Source organism: Lissotriton helveticus, chromosome 3_1 (genome assembly GCF_964261635.1).
Source record: "Lissotriton helveticus chromosome 3_1, aLisHel1.1, whole genome shotgun sequence".
Classification (NCBI taxonomy): Eukaryota; Metazoa; Chordata; class Amphibia; order Caudata; family Salamandridae; genus Lissotriton; species Lissotriton helveticus.
Window position 1 is genome coordinate 570,500,519 of NC_136061.1, and position 17,791 is coordinate 570,518,309.

General features: G+C 44.0%; 1 protein-coding gene across 1 annotated transcript in view; it reads right to left on the reverse strand.

Annotated features, from left to right (window-relative positions):
- Positions 1 to 16,706, reverse strand: part of PLCL1 (phospholipase C like 1 (inactive)) — a 506,778-nt gene extending 490,072 nt beyond the window's left edge. The window contains exon 1 of the mRNA XM_078680511.1: positions 16,522 to 16,706. The gene's annotated coding sequence lies outside the window, so the exon portion shown is untranslated. The remainder of the gene's footprint in view (positions 1 to 16,521) is intronic.
- Positions 16,707 to 17,791: the final 1,085 nt, after the last annotated feature.

The window sequence follows — 17,791 nt, forward strand, 5'->3', positions numbered from 1 at the left end:
GCCTCCTAGTATATGAGTGGAGAACTACAGTGACACAGAGATCTTGGTGTGCAGGCACCAGACCCAACCTTAGCCTCCCATGGGACTTCCTGTCTCATCCTGACACTTGAAATCTGAATTTAGGTTGGGCTCTTCTATACTTTTTGGGTGACAGGCATTGTTGGACCTGCATGACTTTTCTGGAAGCCGCTCGCAGAAGCTTCCCAAGTTAAGGCTCTGAAGCGCGCACATACCACCAACAATACTGGGGCCACACTCTCCCCCCCCCCCCCCAATTCCTGCCACTAGAGGCTGGATAAGACTCCATGTTGGCCTGTGCAATGCTCACCTGAGTGCCTGAGCCAGCTGCTGGTCTATCGCTGCAACGGCTGAGGGGTGGCATCTGCCAAACAAGGAAGAGATTTACAGACAAACTGCACCCATTTAATACAGATCGAGACTCCCTAAGTGGCTAGGCAGCCGGATAGCATATTCAATGGGGTGTTTACCTATGGTGGGTGGGGGGACCCGATCCAGGGGGACTACTGTTAGTGGACTACAAAACCCATAGTACTTAACATTAGTAAGAAATGACCGTGGAAGTGGGGCCTGCTTACATGGAAGCAAGGGAGCCCTCACACTATTAATGCTGTGCCACAAACTTTAGCAACAGACTTCAGAAATCCCCATGAACTGTGCAGGTGGCTAAATCTGTTTATGAAATATATGTGTAGTATTTCATTGTGAAGTAGCATAAAGTACGTTTTCTATTTGACAAAGCACTAGACAAATGGCCATTGGTTTATTATAGTTTGTTTACGTTCTGCTGATTTCTGGGCCTCTGCTCTGCTTACCCGCCCTTAATAGTCTAGTGCTAAACTAGTACTCTTGTTAATCAGTTATCAGTTCAATAGTAGGTCAGGTCACAAGATGGAAGAGACAAACGACTTCAGCTCACACCTTTGGAGCAGCGTAGCGCCCGTCTCTGGTGGCCCCCGAACCATTTGCGACACTTATCTTCTCAGCATCGATTTTAGGTAACTTGCCTATCAGGGCTACCTTACTGCAGCATATTCCTAGCTCTATATAAAGCCTCCGCAGGGCAACTCTGTTCATAAATTGGATAATGGGAACATTTGTCAATTACAGCTTTTAGAAATGCGATTAGAAGCGCTGCATAAACTGTTATTATTATGATTATTGTTATATAAATACCACAAAGCAATACCAGCTTCATTCTTCGAAGGTTTCTTTCAAAACTGCTGCTTTGCTTTTTTTCTCCAAATAAGCCGTAAAAGGTTTATTTTTCACACACTGATGAGGAGTGAGTGGTACTTTAATCTGTTTTGCTGTGCAGTGAAATGAAAATACTTCACTACAAAACCCATGATTGGTTTTCTTTTAGGTTAAAAAACAAATAATACTCATTGTCGAACCAGAATGGGTCAAGAGCTCCTTCACGTCAGGCTACGGAAGGTATTCTCTTTAAAAAAGAGGTGCCTGTCCAGCATTCCTAATATACGCCTCAGACAACACAGAAACTGTGAGCCAATTATACTAAAGGCAGTGAGTGGGGGATTTGAGTGGGGGAATTCCAAAACATGCACATGTTGGCATCATGGGGTGGCAGGCCTAGTGATTACCACTGTTCTGCGTGAAACTCAGTACACTTCATCTTGAGAAACATCTCATGTTTCAGTGTAAGAAGCAGTGAAGACTGATGGAGAATCAGCAACATAAAGGCATTTCAGTTTCACTGGTGACTTCTCATTCTGCCCTTGTGTCTGCCCTTTCACAAGACAGACCGTGGGTTAGACGTGTGTATGCCTTCCCATGAATCCAGAACTCACTCTACGCTTACCACAATCTAGACTCGTTTGTTTGTATCGTATGTTGGAGTGCTTTCCCAAGTTATGTCACCTCAGTGAACCATTTCTGAGGAGTCTCTGGCAGCCCTAAACACTGTTGAGTGCTTCGGAGATTTGATAACATTTGGCACAAGTCTAGCTGGAGGGGATGCATATGATTGTAGAATTCCTTCCTAAGGAAGGAGGCATTGAATAGTTTGTAAAGCTCTTTAGGTAACCTGTGGCTCGGGTTCTGTGGATGCACAAATGTGCAGCCACCTAAGGGACATGTTGAGAAGTGTGGTGTCACTGTGTGTGAAAGCATTAAATAAACCTGATGTAGTGTAGTCTCGATTATTGGGATCCAGGTAGGTGACCTCTTTGGGGTGCCTCCACTGAGTCTCTGGTGCCTTGCTGGTTCTATTTGTAGCTGGCTTTGTGGGATGATTAGCAGTCCATAGCTGGTTCCATCTTGGTCTGAGAGCCTGTCAGGCCTTGCAGGATGAGGTGATGCTTCTGCCCTTTTGATTTGAGTGCAGACTATGCATAATCTGTTCTCTGTCAGTTCCTGCGGCAGCCCTTCCAATCACACCATACAGCATTTTTCAGCTTAGGTTTCCTGGTAATTGTACACAGTAATAAAAGAGAGTAATCCAAGCCATGTCTGTTGGCATTTCCGAGCTGCCATGGTGTCAGGAGACGAGGGGACGAGGATAGCAGACAATAATGCATACATAATTGATTACTGAGGTAGGACAGCCATATCCTGAACTGTAACATGAGGAAGCCTGCGACAAGAAGAAGAACCCCAGAGCCGAGCTTTTCTTAAATGTCAGCAATGAGAATAAAACAAATTATTTACTTTTGTCTAGTTAAGATTACACAGGCCCATGTGTAAATAATGCATACGCATCTTTGTTAGAGTAAAATAAGAGATCCCTGCTCCACCACTACTCCAATACTCTGGCTGTAAATTTAGGTTTTATTTACCACCCAGAAAGTACATCAGTAATGTTTCATGCAGATAAAAATGTAAGAAGAAATTGTTGGCTACTAAAACAATTTTGTGATGGGTATGAGTATTGCACGGTATTCAACAGATTCACCCCCATTTTAGCTATGTGACACGAAATTAATATTGGATGACGAGCTCTAACTGCTGTCACGTGTATCCATTATAATCCCAATATAAGGCTGGGTCGATAAATGCACCTTAGCAGAGTTCATTGTACAAGCCCAAAATAAAAGGGTTTGAATAAAGTGATAATCTATCTGACATGTTAGATGCCTTGAACATGAAACGCACTATTTCTTCTTGTCTTTATATGCAGTTTATTCCATGCTCTTTTTGATGTGTAGAAGTTATAAACAAAGGCACTCAATATAATTCAACAAATCATTTATTATTAATTGTAAGTAAAGATAAGTATTGGTAATCACGTTGTATTTTTATAGATTGTTGAGATTGCAGGCCCCTGTTCCTTTGTAAAAGGTTTCTGACATGGTATGTGCCACCCATCAGCATCATTATTTCTGCTTTGACTTATTTAGACTTTAAGATCTCACATTTATACATAGGAGAGGTCTGGACATTTTGTGAAAAAGCTTAGGTCCAGCTCAAACTGCAACCCATATGTTTCTTGCTTTGCCTGTTAAAATGTAATTTAAAAAAAGAATGTTATTCATCTGAGATAATGGAGAGAGATTTGTGTATTGCTCTGCACTTTGAATGTATGTATGAAGTATTTAAATAGTAAAATCCTAGATGAAAGTAGGCAGTGCGCTGTACAGCATCAAAGGTAACGACAGAGTGAACGTGATAGAGTCACTGAATCCTTAAGTGTCACTCTTTAAAGAGGTGAGTCTTAAGTTCTCTCCTACATTGAAGGAGGGTTGACACGTAAGAGGATAATGAATCCAGATTCCAGATGCACAGTGGGAGAAGACCTGATGGCATATTTCTTTCCCTTTGTAGCACATGTTTGTCTCCAGATTGATGATCCCCTGGCTGCAAGGGTGCTAAGCGCCACCTGAGATGGCGAGTTTGTCGGCCAGGTAGGCAGGGGTGCCAGTCGTCATTGTTTTGTAGATGATGCAGTTTGTTTTGAAGATGGTGTCAGGCAACAGGCAGATCCAGTGGAGTTCCGTAAAGGTAGATGTGATGTGTGTCATATTTCTTCAGGCCCTTAATGTGCACTTTGACTTCAGCAAAGATGTCTTTGCCTCCCTTACCAAATACGAACATGTTGTTTTACATAACTAAGTAGAAATCTTCTTGGGTTAAATGTTCTGTTTTCTCCCTTACATTAATATGCATCCTTTTGAAGTTTCTGAAGAGTTAGATCAATTTAGCCGCAGCCTTATTGCTGAGAGAGTGAGCCGCCCTTCTACTGATATGACAAGCAACAACGGGCCTTAATTTTTAGTAGTTAGAGAGAAAATGCAATCATAGACAGCAATCTGTACTATAAGGAAACATGTGTCCAGCCGGACACTGATTTAATCAATGTTATGTTTAACAAAAATTGAGGCGAACAGTTACACAGTGGGATACAGTCCTGTATCCAGTAGACATAACATATAACAAAACAAAGGGTGGGGATTGGAGGCAATTTAAGAACAAGGAGGCGCTAGTAACAAGTTAGAAAATTAAACTAGCTGGTCTCATGTAGTATCCACATTTAGGTTATTCAATGGCAATTCATGTGTCACTACATAGACTGTCGACGGCGTTTCGATCCTACGTTTGATAAAGGATCATCATCAGGACTAAAATAGATTGCCTGATCATGCAAAGCCTTTTGGGGCCCGGTTCTAGAAGTAGGATTGTAGGTGAAGGGTCATGGCATCAAGGGAAGTGGTACTGGGATTCTGTGTACACCGGATGTGTAGCGCCTGAGGTAGCGATCAAGGCATCAGGCAGCAACCATGTTAGGGAGCGGTAGGTGTTTGAAGCAACCCGGAGGGGGTATGTCATCCAGGTGTAATAGGGTACAGGAGACGAGCAGACGCTCGATGGAAACAAATTAGTTTAAGCGGTTCCCTTCTATTGCGGGAAACTCAGGCAGGGGTGGCGTAGCCAACGATTACAGACCATAGTGTTCAAGATGGGACATCCTGGCGTCCTTCAGGCTCAATGGCGCTGCCATAACATTGATTAAATCAGTGTCCGGCTGGACACATGTTTCCTTATAGTACAGATTGTTGTCTATAATTGCATTTTCTCTCTAACTACTATAAATTAAGGACCGTTGTTGCTTGTTATATACTATACCCCAGGTCCTTGATTACCTAAAGGGTTCCCTTGTCTCTTAAAACTGCCCTTCTACTGATAGTCACAATACAGCATTGTTATGGATAAAAGAGTTATGTTCACCTGCGCTAGATGTACATAATCCATATAGTGCCGGGTAAGCTGTGAATCCATTTCATTAAGGAAAACCATCAGAGGTCTACAAGAGTTCCTTCGCAGAATTTTCTGCGGTTGTCTAGAGATGAGCTGCCAGGACTGAAAACCTGCCAGTAAGGTTGGTTTGTCTTCACACCCATAGTATTTCTAGGGAAACAAGGATTTGGGATTGTTTTCACCCAACACTTTTTAAGGTCCAATCGAACATGGCCGACACTGGACCAGGAAATGTGGGACTGGGAAAGTAGAGTTGGAACAGGGACCACCATCAAAAAGGTGCTACCCATGTCAAGTACAGTTCAGTTCCCCTCTCCCAGCATGACCAGAATAAAGAACTTGAAAGAGGAAAAGGCAAAGGGGTTCCAGTAGCAGCGACTCAATGCTTCTAGCTTCGGTTGAATCCACTTAACACGAGGAACTAGGAGACGAAAGGCAACCGTGAGATCTCTCCATACTGGGGATGAGCCTAGCCTAGGAATCATGGCCCACACAAGCAGCGGCTGTCACAGGTAAGAGCGGTGGCGCGGTAGGGTGGGCAGGGCAGGGCGCAGCGGGGGAAGCCGACAGAAGACGGAATAGGTGTTATTTATTTATTTAAATATACCTATTCCATCGTCTGGCGACTCCCCCCCCCCCTTCCACGATGCCCCACCTCCGGCCCACCACACTGCGCTTACCTGTGCCGGACCACACACAAAACATAATAACCTTTTAGATTAACAGACACGAAAGGACTAACAATCAACCTTGGAAGTAATGGATTATGATAACAGGAATGTGAAGCTCCCACTGCCACCAGCCCAACCAGCTGTAAATACCTGTGAGAAACCCCTCCAGAGAGCTTGAGGAGACCTGCACACATGGCCTATTTCCAGCCAGACAAAACTCAAAAAAGGGAATAAACCACAGGACTTACAGTTTATAAAATACAATGATTGCTCTATCTTGCAGACATGTCGGGAGAATTCATCTTCTGGGACAACTAACTGCATCACACTGAGCACCACCAGCACAGAGATGGAATGAACTGTGAGTTTTGCCAGCGCCAGCCACATAATAGCACTTCAAGGCACAATCACAGGCATCATTTTGTTTTATCCGGCCACAGAGAACCAATCCTGTCACAAAGAGCAACCCACTGAGGGCTGAGGGGCTGGTTCTGTGGATTAGGCGCAGTCCTTGCGTCTGCCGCTGTGTTCAAACGCTCCAGGAGTTTCCCTGTCATCGGGTCCTGGGTTTCCTTACCTAAGCTGATGGCACGTGGCCTTGCAAAGCTTCAGCACGACCACAAACCAAGTGGGGTCGGCCCCTCCGCGCGCTTTCATTTCCTTTTCCACCGACCCGAAACAATTCAATTCAAGGCAACAGTAATGCGCCTGGCAGAGAGCGAGAGCAAATAATATGACAGCCCACATGAAAGGGCACCCGGCCGCAACCCCGGGAGAAGGCTGAGTGGAAAGAGGAGGCCTCCTTGTCATCCGCCTGAGAGCGGCTGCAACCGACAGTAGCTGCAAGCCTATGTATTGACCGTGCATCACAAATATATCATATTTATTTTCGGGGTGGGGGGTAGGGGATCTACAGAACATTGATTTAACATTTTCCAGAAAAATATATATATATATATATATATTTAACCAAATGATCTATAATTACGCAGTGCTTAATTTGTAAAATATGAAGTGCTGGTGCTCACCGTCTTTAACTAGGCCTATGGTGCCATGCAAAGCGTTGGCCTCAAAAACATGGCTCCAAACCTACTGTTGTTGTCTTACTACTGCAGTGTAGAACCTGCGGAATGACAAGTCACCATAAACCTTTGTGATAGGCAAAGGCCTCCGTTTTAAATATTAGTAGGTCACCCAATGTAGGCATTGTAGCTTAGATGGCTAGGGTGCATGGTGTTCATAGCTGGGACATGTAGAAAATGTATGTTGCCCTGCCCCTACAGTGACAGGGCCTCAAAAGCTATTCTTACTGTGGCAGGCCTGGTATTAATATTGCTCTCTCAGTTTAAAGACCAGAAAGAAAAATAATTAAACCACTATTTTTAATATTTATTAAAAATCCAATGCAATGGTGAAGTTGGATTTGTAATCAATAAAAAAGAAAAATACATTTTAGAGAGTTACTTTTACCCTGCACGAAGCTCCCATAGGCAGATGTGTATTAGCTCTCCAGCAGCTGCCCAACCAGTGCATGGATTGGGTGTGAAATTCCTTCCAAGAGCTACACAACAGTCCACCTTGAGTGACAGGTCAACCTGAATGGGCAGGAATGACTACTCCTCTGAGTATTGCTGAACTTTCAGGGTTGGAGCTGCTGGTCCTCTTGTTGAAACAACAGTGTCATGTCTTGCCAGAAAGACCTGTCTGAGGCACAAGTAAAACATTTGCACCTTTGTACGGTATCAAACAGGACCAGAACACAAATCTTCCATGTCCCATGTCTGATTGCTGCAGGAACCCACTTTGTCTTCCTAGATTTCGGTCTCATTTTTTAAGTGGTCCCAGGGCTTGCTTGAAACTGGAGTTTTCTGCTAGACGTGGGAGGACAATAGTAAGTTCCATAGTACATTCTCCTACATACCCCCCAGTGCTCAGAGCCCAAATATAGTGTGGCTGAAGACTTTTGCCATTTTGGAATTGGCCCTGCACTTAGCATTTTGGGCTTATTTGCAGTAAGGCAAACAGGAACTACTAAAAACGTAGGTTGGCCAGGGCCTGAGAAATTTTACCCCAATGGTAAGGGAGCACCCAGGAGTTACCCCCACCCATTAGATAGTGACAGCCATAATTTTGGCACCGCAAGACACCTTCCTCAGAGCTCCTTCTGGAACTGCAAAAGATCAGAAGAGAACTGGACCTGCTGTCTGTGTCCTGAGAGGAGCCCAGAAAGACTGGACCTGCTCCCTCTTATACCCAAGACAAAAAAGTGGACTTCAAGAGTCAGTTGGCTGACCTCCTGTGTGGCGGCAGGGGCATACAAGCTGTACGGGGTCTGTTCCCTCAGGTACTCGGTTGACAACTGGTAACTGGACCTGGACTGGTCTTTGCTGTTTGCATGTGCCTGACACTCTGAGAGTCTCTAAATGCCTTCCCACAAGGTTCTGGGGGCCGTAGGCATGTTCTCCTATGGTTGTGGAACCAGAAGAAACTTTTGAAAACTATTCTCCATAGCTTTAGCAGGACCTGTAAGGAAAATTATTTGACTAACAGTTCCCTAGAATTGGATTGGATTTTATTTTTATCTCACCTGGAGAAATCTGCACCTCTAAAAAATTGACAGAATCTCATTGTGCGTTGGTGCTTTTCGGCAAGAAATTGCCAGCGCTCCAGAGTGCCAGCGAGACCAACATGTTTAAGATATCCCTCCTTCGGTTCCACGGCAGAATCTACAGTTTCAGCCGCTTCCCATGAGGAGAGGATTTTTCTTCTAAAAAAATAACAAAGTCTCATTCTGTATTGGGACTTAAAAGAAATGTAAAAGTTTTTTCAATAAAGTGACTAAGACTCTTAATGAAGTGGAACTTAGAAACCGTTTCAAACTTTTCAACTTCCAGGTTTTTACCAGGACCAATCCACCTGGCGTACCTGACCCACGTTCCATTTCGGTCAACCTCAAATCGTGCCTAGATCCCGTCTACTGTGACCACTGACACTTTGCACTTTTTGGTGCTATTTTCACTTAAAACTTTAAAAACTCATATCTCTGGTATCCCTTGGGAACAGTCCAGCCCGAACTGCCAAGCCATGTCGTCACTGGACCGGAATCACTGGGGTGGTGGAGTGAGCTAAAGAATGGTGATGGATTAAACCCTGATCACTTGACTGGGGGTGAGTGATTTGCTCAAACGCTCCGTCCATCATCTCCTTTGGTATCGCTTTTTTCGCCCTAAGTTGGCAGGGTATGCTCAGACATGAGTCCCTTGCTCACTTTGCCACTGGATTCAAGATAGCCTGGCTGATGAGAGTTATGAACCAGAAATCGGTCCCAGGATGCTTGTTTCCCATCCAGGGAAGACATGGCTTGGCAGTTCGGGCTGGACTGTTCCCATGAGGCACAGGGCCAGACTGATTTGCAAATGAGCATGTCTGAACTAGGGTGGTGGAGTGAGCTAAAGAATGGTGATGGATTAAACCCAGATCAGTTGACTGGGGGTGAGTGTTTGATTTGCTCAAACACTCCTTCCATCATCCCCTTTGGTATTGCTTTTTTCGCCCTAAATTGGCAGGGTATGCTCAGACGTGAGTCCCTTGCTCACTTTGCCACTGGATTCAAGATAGCCTGGCTGATGAGGGTTATGAACCCGAAACCGGTCCCAGGATGCTTGTTTCTGGTCCAGGGAAGACATGGCTTGGCAGTTCAGGCTGGACTGTTCCCATGAGGCACAGAGTCAGACTGATTTGCATATGGCCATCTCTGAACCGGGGTAGTGGAGTGAGCTAAAGAATGGTGATGGATTAAACCCAGATCAGTTGACTGGGGGTGAGTGTTTGATTTGCTCAAACGCTCTGTCCATCATCCCCTTTGGTATGGCTTTTTTCGCTCTAAGTTGGCAGGGTATGCTCAGACGAGAGTCCCTTGCTCACTTTGCCACTGGATTCAAGATAGCCTGGCTTATGAGGGTTATGAACCCGAAACCGGTCCCAGGATGCTTGTTTCCGGTCCTGGGAAGCCCCTTACTGTTCAATGTCTACTTTTCCCCCTTGGCTGAGTTAATTGCTAAATCTGGAATTAAAGCGACCTCGTATGCTGATGATATCCAGCTTTTATTTTCTTATGACAGTCCCACCCATTCTACTTTCGATCCACTAAAAGACTGTCTTCGTAACATCGCCCGCTGGATGGCTAACAACTTTCTGCGGCTTAATGCTGGTAAAACCGAGGTCCTCTTTTTCCATCAGTCATCCCCTTTGGACTCAAACCTCTGGTGGCCACTCGACCTGAGCAAGCCTCCCTCCCCCAGGGACTCAGTGAAAAACCTAGGGGTTAGATGGGATTCTAGCCTCTCCTTTCATAATCAAGTCCAGACAGTATCTGCAGCATGTTTCTCTAAAATCAGGATGATCAAGAAATTCATCAATTTCCCTACAAGTAACACCCGGAAAACCATTGTTCAGGCGTTGATAACATCACACTTAGATTACGCCAACGGCCTGTACATCGGACTCGCTTCTGGCCTCTGTCACCGGCTACAGACAGTCCAGAATGCGGCAGTCCGGCTGGTCTGTGGCATCTCCCTTCGAGAGCACATCTCGCCTCATCGGCGAAGACTTCACTGGTTACCAGTCCAAAAAAGGGCTGAATTTAAAGCCCTTACACTGGCACACGTGCAATCAAAGGAGAGGTGTCAGCTTACCTCTCCTCCTGTCTCCGCCCCTACAGCAATGCCAGACTCCTCCGATGCAGCTCAAAAAACCTCCTGATTTCCCCCAGATTTAAAAAAGTACGCTCTGGGGGGAAAACCTTTCAGGTATGTGCTTCTTCTCTCTGGAACAAACTCCCGATCTCCATTCGGATGATTCAGGAAGAGCTACCTTTTCGCAGAGCACTGAAAACATTTAACTTCTGCTAATTCCATCTAAGTAAGAGCCAGCTAACACACAGAAGCGCTGGGACACCCCGTTGGGGTAGCTGAGTGCTATACAAAACACACTAAATAAATAAATAAATAATAAATGGGAAGACATGGCTTCGAAGTTCGGGCTGGACTGTTCCCATGAGGCTCAGGGTCAGACTCATTCGCATATGGCCATGCCTGAACTGGGGTGGTGGAGTGAGCTAAAGAATGGTGATGGATTAAACCCAGATCAGTTGACTGGGGGTGAGTGTTTGATTTGCTCAAACGCTCCGTCCATCAACCCCTTTGGCATCGCTTTTTCCGCCCTAAGTTGGCAGGGTATGCTCAGACGTGTGTCCCTTGCTCACTTTGTCACTGGATTCAAGATAGCCTGGCTGATGAGGGTTATGAACCCGAAACCGGTCCCAGGATGCTTCTTTCCGGTCCAGGGAAGACATGGCTTGGCAGTTCGGGCTGGACTGTTCCCATGAGGCACAGGGTCAGACTCATTTGCATATGGCCATGTCTGAACTGGGGTGGTGGAGTGAGCTAAAGAATGGTGATGGATTAAACCGAGATCAGTTGACTGGGGGTGAGTGTTTTATTTGCTCAAACGCTCCGTCGATCACCCCCTTTGGTACCGCCAGAGATTAATTTTGTGACTTTGATGGTTTACCCTTAGAAGATTTGTTATTATTCCTTGAGGTGTGGGCAGTCACCCACAGCAAACAACAATCCAAGTTCTTGAAGGGGTACATTTCTCCTCCATAAAACAGAAGGCCAACAGAGATAACTTAGTTGCACATCCCTCTCAATTGGAGCACTATGATGTGAATCCAACAATGGTGCTCTAATACTGTAACATACCTGTTGCCATGAGTTGTAAAACGGAACCATAGAAACTTCCCAGGCCATTTATTCACCGAAAATACAAAATAGCAGAACACTCATCATGCATATATTCCTGCTGTTATAATAATCCAAGTCAGTTTGAATGTCCATGAATACATCACAGTAGACATTTCATTTATATCACTTAAATAGCATAGAAACAAAATCCCATAAACCAACTTGAGACATTCGGTTAAGTAATATTTCCGTTTTACCTGAAATCGGTAGCACAAAAGGATTACACATCATATCTTCAATTCAAATTCAGTAGTTTATCAGTCACTTAGTTATAAATACAGTTGTTTAATGGCAATTGATGTATACATTGCTATTAATTCTCTTTGTTAGAGGTGCAGATGTTTAGTGACACTTTCTAGATGTGTTGTTGTTAGTTCCTCATGGATGATCTCAGCCGACAAGTTTTGTCCTTTACATGACTTTTTCAAGGTTGAATAATGTGATACATAAAGAAAGCATTAAAACATAAACTTTATTATGGATTGAAAATTGAAGTATTACTGTGCTAAGGTAAAAAGCACTGAGACACCCAGCCCAAATATGTGTGTTCAATACACAAGACCTTGGTCTAGTCTACTTATAATTTTTAAAAAACCGTGCATGTCCCTAATAATATGATATGCCTTGAATGAGTGAAACATAGAATGAAGTACAGTTCCTCCACCAGTTCCAACAATCTGGTGGGGATCAAAAATAGGCAGAAAGAGATGCCAGTGCCTAGTCTTAAAATTACCTGGGGATAAAGGGGAAATACAGTGCTGTTATAATGAGAAGTTGGTATGAGAAGTGAGTCTATAAGCACACCCAAGTGCGAAAAAGCAAGAGAATAAGTAGTGCTGAGCATACCCTATATGTGGGGAAAATATAAAGAGAGTGTTCGTCATAAGAATTACATTACCCCATTAGAATATCTCAAGCCAGTAAGTAATGGAGACAAAATCCTCACAACTGCGACAATAAAAGGTCAGGACATAAACTAACTCCAGGCTCATGCAAAGCAGAGATGACAATTTCACCTCCACCCCTTTTAGTCTGTGACACAACAGCGGTATATGCTAAGAACTATCCACTGTCATGCGGTATTTCCTGCAATTTGCCAAGCCATATGATGTCCATTTTGGAGCCGTCTACAACTTTCTCTGTCATTGACCAATATGAGAATAACTTTCCAAGATTATTAGGTGGTTTATTATGTTTTTGGAAAGTTTCATGCAGATTTGTCACTTAGGGTTCAAATTAAAAGCAATTCAAAAATTGATTTTCACAGTTACGTACAGTTGCAGTGTGCACAGGTATCAACTGGTACTGAGGGGTGGGTCGGGCCCTATGCAAACTATCTTCTGTTACCAGTTAGAGTACAGATTAGTGTCACAGGGTAGCATTAGTGTTAAAGTTGAGGTATCAGGGCAGAGCTACATCCCACTTTGAAAGAATGAAAGCTGCCAACTATCTCTGTAACTGTCCCATCTCCACCACTATTTCTTTCTTCATGTTATTTTCATTTTTGTCAGCATTTGGGGGCCAATAATCAAACATAACACCTACTCTGCAAATCTACAAACAACAAAAGGCATCCTTGGTGAACAGATGGAGCGAGAAGACTCCTGAATTTATAGTCTTGAAATATGATGAAATATCAAGATGACATATTATCAATATTGCATTGGGTAACTCCTGTGGGATTGAGTGCACTAGAATTAAGTACCGAAGCTATAAGGGATAAAATGCCATTTTATTAACATGAGTTCATAAAATCTTCAGTTAAGTACTGCAATGAGTTTGCCATTTTTCGAAATGTATTTTCCCAAATTTAACAACAATTGAAGTCCTCTAATGTGTATATTTGTTATAATGTGTAGTTGTGAAACACACATTCACCCAAGGGTATTTTGGCACTGAATAACAGATGTTTATTGTTACCCAACTCAATTGTGCTCATATTATCGACCTCAGAAGGATGAAAGCCGGAGTGGACCTGTGAAAATTTGAACCTGTGACCACGAGGTCGAACACAGGTCTCTACAGTGGACGCATTAGTCCACTAAGCCACCAGACCCAGCTGATTAAGAAATAGAGTATATGTTTTTATGGGACCATCTGGAAAAACCTTTTGAGTCATATGTGCATGCATTTGACCATAGCAGTTTCTGTACGAATTTGTAAGTCAAATTAGAGATTTTTACCTCATAGAATTGAGTATGATTTTTATATGCATGTTGTATTTTTATATGATATTTAATGTAGCCCTGAAGAATTTCTAATGTTTAAGGAATGAAACAGGGCGACTGCATTCTGCTCTAGGCTGAAATAAAGATGACTACACATATTGGAGCCTAATTGATCTTCTTGTACAAATGTGACAAATGAAATAATACGAAAGAAGAATTCAAGTGGAAAACAAAATACTAAATTATTCAATTGATGGACAGTTGCCATTTATTATGCAATTTTGGAGAGCACGGCAATATATCAAGGTGAATTTACTCTACTATAAAGATGTCCTTGTGACCTCTGAGAGCAGAGATTGTTGATAATATTGCACCCATTGGTGAAATTACAAGAAAAAGGATCAGGGTTTGTGGAATTTGTCCACACGTGTAATATGTATATTGTAAATATTCACAATCACAAATATTATCTTGATAGACGGAAGACTGATCTTTCTTACACCTGCCTTTAAGGTGACCTTTAGATAATATCCTTTTACGAAGAATGTAAGATTGAGAGCAGCTACTGCCCAAAGAGAGAGTCCAACACATATTTTTTCTCTTTCCCTCCTGCTCTTTTGTACATGGGTTCGAGCTAAAAAATATACAAAACGTGTCAAGCCTGAGCAAAGCCCTAATACATGCTTCTGCCTAATGTAACACAGGGACAAAGCCCCATTGCACTTTCTGGAAGCAGGGAAAGGCTGACGCGACAAGTTCTGAGTGAGGAGGACAGCTCTGCCCCTGCACGCCTGGCTGGATATTTTGAACTTTGATCATGCACTGGCAGTCATTGGCAGTAGGATGTTGGCTTGCCGCCGCCAAGGACTGAAGAAGTAAGCTGAAGCTCTCTCCAGTACTTAGAAGATCTTCATGGTCACATACCCGTATGGACCAAGGTATGGTGCCTTCTGGTTGTGGCAATGCATGCTTAATCTTATTATGTTATAGCCTTGTTTCATTCCCTATATGTTGTATCATTTATACTAAGGGTTTAGTCTAATTTTCAGTGATCACAGACAGTACATTAGAAAGTACTGCTTTGCAGAAGGACCACAACCCTCCATGTTCTTAACCACTTAACCGCGGCAGCAATTTCGCCGCAGTGCGGCGCTTTAGAGGAGTAGAAGGGGCCGCGTCGGCCAAAGGACATTTGCAGCATTGAGGTAGTGCTCGCGACGGCCGTTGGCTGACAAACGCAGCGAAGGGGTTAAAGTAATTTTGAGTAACACAACATTTGTGATCAGTTAGTAAGTGCAAACAATATACATTGCTCGCAATAAAAGTGTCTGGTATTGCAACTGCATTTCTTGTGTGATATTTTGCTGCTTTATGGATTTGCCTGATTTACATAGAGCCGCTTAATGTTTTGCTGTTCATATAAAAACATATATAAGATTTTATTAAAGTGCTGTTATTTGTATACAAATTAAGAACTCGAGCTGGCAATTAGATTTTTATTCCAAATGTGGTCATTGTGTTCTAATGTATCTAGGCTCATCCCTTACACCACCACTATTCTTGTCAAGCCCTCAAATCAAACTTGAATGATACTAATCACAGTAGTCCTCCTGCTAACCGGCTAGTGAAAGAAGATGCAACAGCGTTCTAATGAGAGACTATAGCTACGTGCAACAGTGTAGTCTCTCCATCCTGCCTCCCCTTTCTGGCCAGGTCTGACAGTTCAGCTGTCGCTATACCTTATGTGATCAACAGAAGAAGAGCTTTCAGAAGCAAGAGAGAGGTTTGGCTCCACCCACAAGTTGGTTATATTAAGTACTGCATTTTATTAGACATTAGTTGTATAGTTCAACCAATGAATTATTTTACTGCAGTTTATGAATGGTACAGTGTCTATGAAATGCTATGGAGGGGCATTATTATCACCCATTGCCTCGCTACCCAATCAGAACCCTGCCGGGGCACTGCAAGATTTATTTAACTGTAGCAACGGTCACCACAAAAATAGCAACAACGCGTCATGCAGTGTATGCTACATGAAGCAAAGCCAGTATAACAAAGCATGAAACAGCATGATAGCGCAAAATATTTCACCTTTACTCCATCAAAAATTAATAACACTGTGGCGTTGCTGTGGGTTTATGGATATTTGTTTACTCTCGGTTTGCACACACCGCTCTGAAACCAGGTTCATCGCTGAATAGGGGAGCAGCTGAGGCAGGTGGACCCAAGCACAGGCCTCAAGAGAGGTGGGCTGGCGCTACCATCCACGGATGGACCTCCCGGTGCACAGAGCTGCCCTCTGCCGCCTCCCAGGCACAGCGGCGGTGCTGCAGTCTTATAGCTGCACATACAGCATGCAGCTCAGCACATGCTGTCGCTCATCAATATATTTCCTTAAGACCATAACAATTATGGAAAACTCGTCTTCATTAAAACCATCATTTCACCTTACCAAGTGATAAACATAACCTCTTCCTAAACTAAGTGTTTGGTGTGTTTCTAAATCCCAACATTGCTGCCCTATCCCATCCATGAGGACAACAATAAAACCATTCCTTTCCCCTCCACGTGTTTCCAGTGGAGCAGTCCCTGATTTCAGACCGACATGTACCTTGGGTCAATCTTGCAGTCAGTCTGTCCTACCTGCAGCCGTCCTGCCAGCGCTGAAGGGTTACCTTCTTGTGGGTGTCACTCTTGAGAGACCCCGGGGGTTCTCTCAAGCTCCTGTAAGTGCAGTGTCCACCGCTCACCTTTGGCGCTGCACTGAAGCAAGGGTTGGCGCTGCCCAAGCAGACCATGTCTTTTGGGTGGATCGGTTCTCTCTGAAGAGATGACCCGGTTAGTGCTATAAATAAGAGCTAGCCTGTGGGTTCAATTTCTGAAGTCTTTTCAGGAAACCTGAAAAAAAACAGCTCCTAGGCTTCGCCCTTCTTAGCTCTACTTCTTCTTGGAGCCAACTGACATGCACACACACTGGTGTCTCCACGGCAACGGCCCAACATTCTATGATGACATCACAGACTTCTTCTGTTACAGCTGGAACTAGAATGCATGCAACAGAAAACGACGAGCAGCATTCCTACCACGTCGAACATTAACAACTCTGCCCATGCACACCGATGTCGCACCAAAACAGAACAACAAGTTATTCGCTCTGAAACACATTTCCAAACTGCAATATATATATATATATATATATATATATATATATATATATATATATATATATACACACTGTCCACTCTGTGCAAACCCCCTCACTCGTGCTAGATCGCTCCCACAAATAAATATCCTAACTGCACGACTTAAAGGTGCTACGCATAGAAAGCATTAATTGCAACCTAAAGGGTCATCTTAAAACACTAGGAGCGGAAGTCTAAAGGCCTAATTATGAGTTTGGTGGTCTGATGGGCCACTAACCCCACAGTGGCGGTGAGGCAACTGCGGCACCGGCGGTCCGACCCCTTATTATGAATTTGGTGGTCAGAGGCTCGCAATATGCTGGTGGTGCCCCTGCAGCACCGCCAAGTTTTCATGGTGGTGAGACCACCATGAAAAGTGACGTGGTGAGAAAACAAACGGGACCTTACAGGGCCTGAGGGTGCATTCATGGGGGCACATGGTGTGCCCCCCAGGCTGCTTACACACCCAGTCCATGCCGTGCAGGTACATGCGTTGGTGCTCCCAGGGTGCTGCCTTACTAAGGCTCAAATATGAGCCTTAGCACAGCACCACCGTGGGACCACCCACCAGACTAGGAGAAAACTCCTAATCTGGCAGGCGGTCGAGTTTGGCGGAGTGGGAGCGGGCGGGGGCAGCACTCACCGCCAAACCCATAATCAGGCCCTAGGGCTGAAGTGGAAGCAATGGATCTGGAACTTCAAAAATACTGAATCCGCAAACTTAAATAAGT